Consider the following 9,202-nt stretch of genomic DNA (forward strand, 5'->3'; position numbering starts at 1 on the left):
TATTTATTACTTCCCCCTCCTCATTGCTTTATTATTGTAGCTCTAGTAATAAATAATAATGTAAGGATTCTGGATCAGCACCATGATGCCCATAGTATATACAGTATTCTGAAGAAGGTCTAAAATGTCACTGTGTGTGCATGTGTGTGTTTTATTTAGATGGATTTTTAAAAAAAATATTACTCATGATATAACATTGTCCAGACAAGCCTGGTAAGGACATGAGGAGGAAACAGTAGGAGCTGTGTGAGGCTACTAAAGGCAGTGCTATAACATTTTTCTGTCATCATTTAGATTAAGTCCAAGAGTTGTTAGGTGTGGATAATTAAATTATAGTTCATTGCAATAGCAAGTTGTGCCTTGTTCTCAGATGGACAGCAAGTGGAGAGTGATATATGAAATGATGGGATGGAAGGAAGAAGAGAAGCAAAGAGTGATTCACAGGCAGAGCCTAAATTATTTCTCACAGTTTTTTGTGTCCTTATGGTTCCAAGCGCTGTCACCAATCTTTGCATTTTGTTATTATCTCATGACACTTGTTTAATCAGCTACCATCTCTCCTATGGACTTTTTAATGTCTACAGTCTCAGATCAACACAACCCTGCCCTCCAGCACTATCAGCAGCAGGAGCAGCAGAAACCCCTCAACAGCAACATTGTACTGTGGCTGTAGCTCAGGTGGCAGAGCAGGTCAGCCACTAATCAGAAGGTCGGTGGTTCGATCCCAGGCTGCCTCCTGGCTGCATGCCAAATATCCTTGGGCAAGATACTAACCCCATGTTTGCCTACTGGTGGTGGTCAGAGGGCCCGGTGGCGCCAGTGTCCGGCAGCCTCGCCTCTGTCAGTGCGCCCCAGGGCAGCTGTGGCTACAATGTAGCTTGCTATCGCCTGTGTGTGAATGGGTGAATGACTGAATGTAGTGTAGTGTAAAGCGCTTAGGGGTCCTTAAGGACTAGAAAAGCGCTATACAAATGCAGGCCATTTACCATGTACCCATCAGGTAAAACATCGGTGACGTTTGCTTTGCCTTGTTGCCCATATTAGATTCTTGATGAATGTGTGTTGTTGTTATTCAGCCTGGTTCAATGTGCCCCTTTTTAACTTTGAGCACCCGCCCCTTTAAACCTCTCTGCACAGCCCTGGTTTTGACTGTGGATCAGTGACTGCTTATTGCACCAGCATGCATCTGCTCTTATATAACTATCATTAGCTTACAGTTTTAAGTGTTTAAGGTATGTGCTAACTAAAAATAAAGACAATATGATAATTTATTAAATGTAAATGAAATTTGCAGATTGTTTCGGTGACGTTTAATAAACTCAGCCGTCTGCTCCTTGCTATCTAAAATATAACAGGACACTGGAGTATCTCGAGCATCTCACACTTCTGATATTCAGTTGTCTGCTTAACGTTTATTCAGCTGTGTAAAAACTTTAATCTCAGCCAAACCAATTTACTGAGGACAAATAAAACACTGAAAAAAAATCAAACAATAACATTTTTAAGTTATCTAAGTCACTTATATATCATGTTTAACCTGAGTAGCCAAAGATGGCGGTGGGTTTGAAAACAATTTGCTGGGTGTCCAGTGTTCTCACCGGCTCCAGTGAGCCTTGAACCCCGGCTAGCTATCAAGCTGGTGGGTAACAGACATCTCCGAAAACGTCGGTAAGCTTTTGAAAATATGTGATGTTTGGAAAAAACAAGCAGATATTTGAAGTTTACACAGCTACATTCTCACCTGAAAATATGTTACACGTTTATTTTGTGACCCAGAAAGAATAATAAGAGTAATATTAAAACTAAGTAGCTGCCGCCATTGCTGGAAACTGAGCTGGGCTACGCTATGAATTCTGGGAAGGATACACCTGACCCATCCTTCAAATCTGGGGAAATGAAGGGCGCACTTGTCTGAGTCTTCTAATTTGGACAGTCTTTGTCGTGTTGCTCTAACATAATCGGCCTACTAATGCTGGCGCAGGAGGATGCGGACACAGCTACGATACCGGACACTGCTTCTTCTTCTTCGGGGTTTAACAGCAGCTGGCATCCTTCTTCATGCAGTGCTGCCATCTTCTGTTTCAGTCCGTTATTACACTCTTAAATCCTACTACTTATTCCTGCGTCTTTTGGGATCTTATAAAACTTCAAATGACGCGTTGACTATTAAATTAGAGTTTAATAGTCTAAATAATCGTGAGTAATCGACTAATCGTGGCAGCCCTACTCTCAACACACAAAGTGATTTTTAACTGAATGTAACAAATGAAATTTTGTCATGAATCATTATTTAAATGGGCAATCATGACTCAAGAGTTGGCAGTTCGTCTTGTAATCAGAAGGTTGCCGGTTCGAGCCCTGGCTCCGACAGTCTCGGTCGTTGTGTCCTTGGGCAAGACACTTAACCTACCGCCTACTGGTGATGGTCAGAGGGGCTGATGGCGCAATATGGCAGCCTCGCTTCTGTCAGTCTGCCCCAGGGCAGCTGTGGCTACAACTGTAGCTGCCTCCACCAATGTGTGAATGAATAGTGGAAGCGCTTTGAGGTTCCCAAATAGTGCTATATAAATGCAACCCATTATTTTTAAACCTTGTAGCTGCCAACACAAACATGAAGATTACTCTGCTGTCTGTTTACATCTGCACCTGTCCATCAATAAAAAATATTATTTTTCTTGTTATTGATTAAAATCATTTTGCTTTGCTTCAGTTCAAAGGTCCAGTCAATTATTTCCTGTTTAGTGTCACAACAAATCTTGAGAAACCTCCAACACAAAAGTGAGATGTGCATCATCCCGTGGCTTTATTTAGTCTTGCATGTTACTGAGACTGTGTAACCATTTATTTCAGTGCTCATTCTAACAGCTGGACACAGTTCAGCAAAGCAGAAACACACACACACAGTTAATATTCAGCCATTTATTTTTAGAATGATCTGAAAATCATTTAATTCTTTTACTATTCATCACTGAACTCATTTATAGAGTTTTATCATATATTTGTGTTCTTCAGTGTAGTACTGAGCTTACATTAGAGAAACACTGTGTCATGTTTTTACTGTATTTGACTTATTCCGTCTGGTTTTTTGTTTTCCTTCGTCTTCTTTGTTTAGATGTATTTCAAGTTTCTGATTGGCCAGCATGGCTTTGGGACCAGTGTTATACTGCCATGTTTGGGTTTGATGTGCTCTGACAGCACTTGAGTTGACTTTTGTAATTTCTATGTGTTTGCACTCTGCTCGTCAGCTTAAGCAGTACACACCATACAGACTTTGATAGATTGTCTTTTACCAGAAATTTTTAACATCACCTGATGAGTTAGTTTGATTGTTTGTTTGTTTGTTTTTTTGCCTCTTTTTAAACGCTACTTGCTGATGTCATGGTCCTGACTCATTGACACAGTTTTAAACATTTAAACACTTTTAAATTATTGTTTATTATTAGTTATTACTTTCATTTTTGATTATTATTCAGTGCTCTGCTCTATGTTCCTGTAAACTTTTTTTTAATCAATCACAATTTGTTTCCTTTGAAACTGAGCTACACCTCATGGTCATGTCGAACTACAGTGACTGAGACCACTGATGTGTCCACAGAGTTTTTTCTGCTGTGTTACATCAACTGAACATCAGGATTGTTTTTCATAGACTACAATACAATCACACTTCAACCAGAGGAGTCGCCACCTGCTGGCCATTACAGGTTTGAATAAAACCATCCTTATTAATCACTTTGAGCTGTAAGGTTTGTTAGCATAATATAAAACTGTTTTTTGGTTCTATTAGGTTTGTATTAAAGGAACTTTAGCTTTAGTTTCACTGACTGTGGATCACAGCAGGATGGTTCACTTCTTAATAAAGACACATGATTGGTGGAAAATACTGTCTGAATATTTCTGTGTGGTATAACTGTTGGTGACCACATAGTTGTAGGCTCATCTGCACCATCTTTGTACTTATAAATAACATTGATCTCATTTTTTGCATCACCCTGCAGAAATAAAATGAAGAAGAACAGTTGAAACTAAATCTGTGACGTCCTGCAGATGACATCATGTTTTAGACCTGATAAGTGACAGCAAAGAGGTATTATAAGAAGACTATGAGACAAATAACAGACAGAATACAGAGCAACAATTTAGGATGTTTATTGTACTACTATCAGATATACAAGTGTTTACCAACCAGTCCTGATATCTGGATTCTGTTTTTGAGTTTCCACAACAACTTATTTGTTTTTTTTAATTTTTTTTTAAAAAGTACAAACTATAATAAAAACTTTAAACAAGGAGCATGTGCTGGTAATCTTTTAGAGTTAATTCAGTCATATTATAGGTAACACAGCACAGTATCTTCTTATGTATTTTTCTACACATAGTTAAATTTGTTTTAAATTTGGATAGAACAGTGGCAATATAATGTCCCCGTAAGTGGATATCAGGCCCTTGTAGAGCAAACTTTTGTATTTTGGTCTAGACAACCCAAAATGTGATGTCCACATATGTGGACGCCAGGTCCTAGGAGGTTAATGAGAGCAGGTACACGGATTCTGCACGAAGACATAAACACAAAGCACAGAACCGCGGACGCATCAGAATCAGCGAGATGTCGCCTTTCTCACCTGAAGGCACGGACACGGACGGTCTGGGCTGAAAGCCAACAGCTCTGATTTTGGTGCGTTGGCGGGCTCTGTGTTTACGTCCTTTTTGCGCTAGATTCTGAAGCTGCAGGTTTTTTTCTCTCTCCAAACAATATTGACTGAACCAGCAGCAAAAGAAGATCCAAACTACACTTCACATAAACAGCGTTAACGCGTTATGAAATCCGTCTTACTTTTGCTGTTCATTTCTGCTGTTCAATACTGAACAACTTTTTAAAATTATGCAAAATTGCAAAATGCTTTGTGTCTCTAATAAAACCTCTGTAACTCTGCTCTGCTTCACTTCAGCAGCATCAGGTAATGTCCATATGTTGATTAGTGGTTCTCTTTTGTTTTTGATCCACTGCAGAATATTTTTTAAGACCATCTGCGCAGAGGGGGGAAGGGGCTTGTTCTTGTTTTTTTTTATGAGATGTTTTGGTTTGTTAAGTTTGTTAAGCTGTTAAGACCGTAAAAACATGATTGTTGGGCTTCATTTCTGTACCCAACTGTAGCTTTAAGATGAGCAAGGAAATAACAATTAGCTAATGTCACTCATGAGACTAGTGTCATTACACTTTGGTTATGTAAACATAATATGGCCAATATTATATTTATCCATCCATCCATTTGCTTCCACTTATCCCTTTCAGGGTCGCAGGAGGTACTGGAGCCTATCCCAGCTGTCATAGAGTGAGATGCAGGGTACACCCTGGACAGGTCGTCAGTCTGTTGCAGACAGATTATAATAATATAATTAATTATTATATTAATTATAATTTATTACAGCAAAGAGCCTGAACTGTGCCAAATACTGAGCTTCAGTAAAGATTCAACTTGCATTTATTTATATTTCTCATCACTTTATATCTTCACTCAAAGACAAGTATCTTTTACACTGTATTATACGTAAGAGACAGATATTGTTCTTTTAATATGTTGGCATGACTAAATCTGTATGAATGCTTACAAATATGGGTAAAAAGAAAGTTTGCAGGCTGTGATAACTGTTTCTGATAAAATGAAGAGTAGACTGATATATGAAATATTCCTTTATTGGGTGAGAAAATCAGACCATGTCATAACTGCTTTAAGTCATACAGAATAGATATCAGAGCCTTAAACAGGCTGACTTCTGCTAAATGGGTCAAACTGGGCAGAAAGTAAACAAACACATAACATCCTTATAGAATATGATGTAACACTATAGATTAACTTACCTCAGAATATATAAAGCATATAAACAATTACAGCGATATGATGCAACAAACACAGCAGTACTACTAATCCAAAATACTTAAAAAATATGGACATTATATTTAGGTCCATTCTGCTGCTGCACTGTCCACTTGTCTTCCACTATGGCATTCATTTCTTTGGTTCATTTTCACAGTTAACCAAACCAACAAAAAATGTGTCACCGTGATGATGATCAATGATCAATGATCATTTTTTCTTTTCCTCTTTACTTTTTGAGAAGCATTGCTTCTCAAAGTGGTTCTTCCCGTGGCATGCTGAGCATGTTCTACCATGGGCTGGACACTGTTTGGGCATGTGCTTCAGGCCACAGCACTTGCAATTCAACATCCTGCTGTCAGTTTGCAGCAGTGTGCGTTTCCGTCTTGGACTGGAAACAGCTCCCACAGTAGTGCTGTCATTGACGGCAGTGGCACCCATTTCACTGAAAGTCCAAACATGCTGTTGTGACAACTCGCATGCTTGACAAATCTGTATAGCTCCTTCTAGTAAAAGGTCTGTTTCTCTCAGTAGCCGTTCTCTTACTTTTCTGTCCACCATGCCAAAAGCAATTTGGTCACAGATCATTGAGTGACGCAGCATAGCAAAGCTTTACGCTTCAGGTCAGTTAAAAAGCTGTCAAATGACTCGCGTAACTGCTGAATCCTCAAGCAAAAAATGTATCTGTCATATGTCTCATTCTTCTTAGGAGAGCAAAGCCATGAAACATTTCCATGACAACATCAAACTTTATCACCTGGCACATCGTATACATCGCTTACCAAATGCATTGTACACTTGCACAGCTTGGGGCCCTGCTACTGTAAGCAGTAACGCCACATTTCTTGCAGAAAGATGGCGACGTTTCCCGTCAGCTTCAAACTCTCTGGTAGTTTGATCCATTATTGTCGTCCACGATGCACCTCAGCTTAGATTTACTCCTAGTACCATGTTTTGTTTGTCTCCTTATTTATGAAGAATGAGTCTTGTTATGATGCTTTTATTAGTCACACTTAGCTAGCTGGAAGCTAACAGCTTCTGATCATCACATGTTGTAAGTTGTTTTAAATGACAATGAGTGTCTTTAAATGAAAGCTCTCTTTCAGTGGATTCATGCACAACACTGAACAGCTGTAACATGTACTCTCAGTCTGACACACAACAACAACACACTTTATTTACATCACACTTTTATTAGCAAAGTTACAAAGTGCTTCCCAGAAAGAAAATTGTAATATATAAAAAAAATTGAAGAAATAGTTAAAAACAAAAATAAACAGATCTACAGCACATTAAAGTTCATCAAAATTATTATCTAATGGGAGAGAAACAAGTGAAACACACGATTTTTCTAAAGGAAATATAAACTCAAGCTGTCAGGATCATTGCTTTGAATTCAAAATCTTCACCTTCTCATTCAAAGTCACTTCAAGTTCAAAGAGACTTTACAAGGAAAAAGAGAAAAACAGCTAAAGAGCTGCTGTTAAGAGTTTAGAGCTGTGGCTGAATTTGGATTGACATTATTGTAGTCAGAGCTCTCCTCTGGGTCACCACGTTGCCCTGTTGAGGTGATCAAATGAAAGCATTTCAAAACAAACACTCTCTGTTTTGTCCACAAATGCATTTATTATCAGAGAGAATAATTACCAATGTATATTTTGCATTTCAAATCTCACATTTTGTGCACTCACTTGTCTTGTTAATGACTTCGAGCTGAATCACAGATGTGACATTGGTGTAATCACCTTCTGCTGGACCTGAAATAATAATCTGATTGACTTTCATGTTAACCCTTTAAGACCTACCATAGAACTAAGTCCGCCAGAGCTTATATTATATTTTTACATGCTGTAGTGCCATTTTTGGGAGCATTTCAAGTTGCTATACATCAATACAACCATTATAGCCCAGATTTTAATAATATGTATTCATTAAGTGCATAGTAATTACACAAATTGCAAAAAAGTGCAATAAACTACAAAAAATTTGAAAATCGTTTTTGCTTTTTTAACATATATTTCTAGTTAGAGAAATTTAAGAGGCTTATCCCTCAAAACTGTAAATACAAAAAAGTTGCACAAAATAGTTTCCTACCACAGGAAATTATTTTTATATACTGCAGGAAAAACAAAAATAAATATTATACTGCAAATTTGCAAAAAAGCAGCATATGCATCAAAATAAACTATTTCCAGCAGTGCAATATGAGTCCTAAGCATCCCAGAAACGACACAGAAAGTCATAAAGTCAAACATAACTTTTAAAAACACCAGTATAGGCCCTGAGGCCCTGATGGTAAAAAAAAAAGACTACATTTCCGCGAAAATGACGTCACTTCCGGTTTCGGGCAGGTAATGGCGGACATGCAAAAGTTCGCGCTGACACCTATTCCAACGTAGGAAGTGTTATGAACAGCTGATCGGATCGGCAAAGCGTGTTTCTGGAATATTATGATTTTGTTGCTGCAAGTGCTTTTTATGCAGTTTTTGCAAAGCTATATGTGGAAGGAAACTGTGACCTAGGACAAGCTGATGGCATAAGATGTAAGTACAACTCCTCCGGTTTCATATGCAAAAAAAATTATTGCGCTAGCTCACGTGGTTGCAGCGCTACCGGGATTTAAAAATAGTTACGCAAAACAGAGCGTGCTCGCTCCGACCGGCTCTAAAGGGTTAAACACAGTTATTGTGTAATCATCCAGCTTCCACAAGCTTTATATTAATGAAAGTGTAAACTTTACCATTTTCAGTGTTTTCACATCTTCTGACTGTCTCATAGACACAACGATCACCTGCAGGTCAGAGAAAACCAGTCACCTCATGTCTGTGATACTAATTTAAACACAAATATTCTTGCAGATAACATTTATATTAAAAGCTGCAGCAGATGTAATAAGTACAGTCTTGTTGCAAATAGCATCAGAATATTTGAAACTACATGACAAACTACCACGAAGAAGAGAGGAGTACACGTGCTGCTGATCTTCATCCTGATTGAGCGTCTGCTCATTAGCAGCACCTTTATTAAAAATGTAAAATAAGACTTTTGCTTTTACATGAAGCTCATGATGCATTTGTGTCTTTGAATGATAAAGAGTTTGTAGTAAGTAAAGGAAAAGGTCTCACTGTTGGTCGTTTTGCAGCGATACAACAAGAGCATGAGAATAATAATGAGAGAGACTCCACAAACCAGTCGAACAGTCAACCACACAGGAGATGAAGAGCTGTCAGCTCCTGACTCAGTTACTGTAACAATAAACAATAATTATCAATAAACTTGAATTATATTTGATATTTGATAACACAGTTTTAATGTAAAAGATCCAGTTC

At 38.2% G+C, this 9,202-nt stretch overlaps 1 long non-coding RNA gene across 1 annotated transcript; it reads right to left on the minus strand.

Moving 5' to 3' along the window:
- Positions 1-7,232: 7,232 nt before the first annotated feature.
- On the minus strand, positions 7,233-8,666 carry LOC143414751 (uncharacterized). Its single transcript, XR_013095449.1, has 3 exons — positions 8,614-8,666; positions 7,565-7,630; positions 7,233-7,433 (listed from the first exon to the last, which is right to left on the minus strand). It is a non-coding gene; the product is annotated as an uncharacterized LOC143414751 (long non-coding RNA).
- Positions 8,667-9,202: the final 536 nt, after the last annotated feature.

The sequence above is a fragment of the Maylandia zebra genome, linkage group LG3, assembly GCF_041146795.1.
Source record: "Maylandia zebra isolate NMK-2024a linkage group LG3, Mzebra_GT3a, whole genome shotgun sequence".
NCBI classification, from domain to species: domain Eukaryota; kingdom Metazoa; phylum Chordata; class Actinopteri; order Cichliformes; family Cichlidae; genus Maylandia; species Maylandia zebra.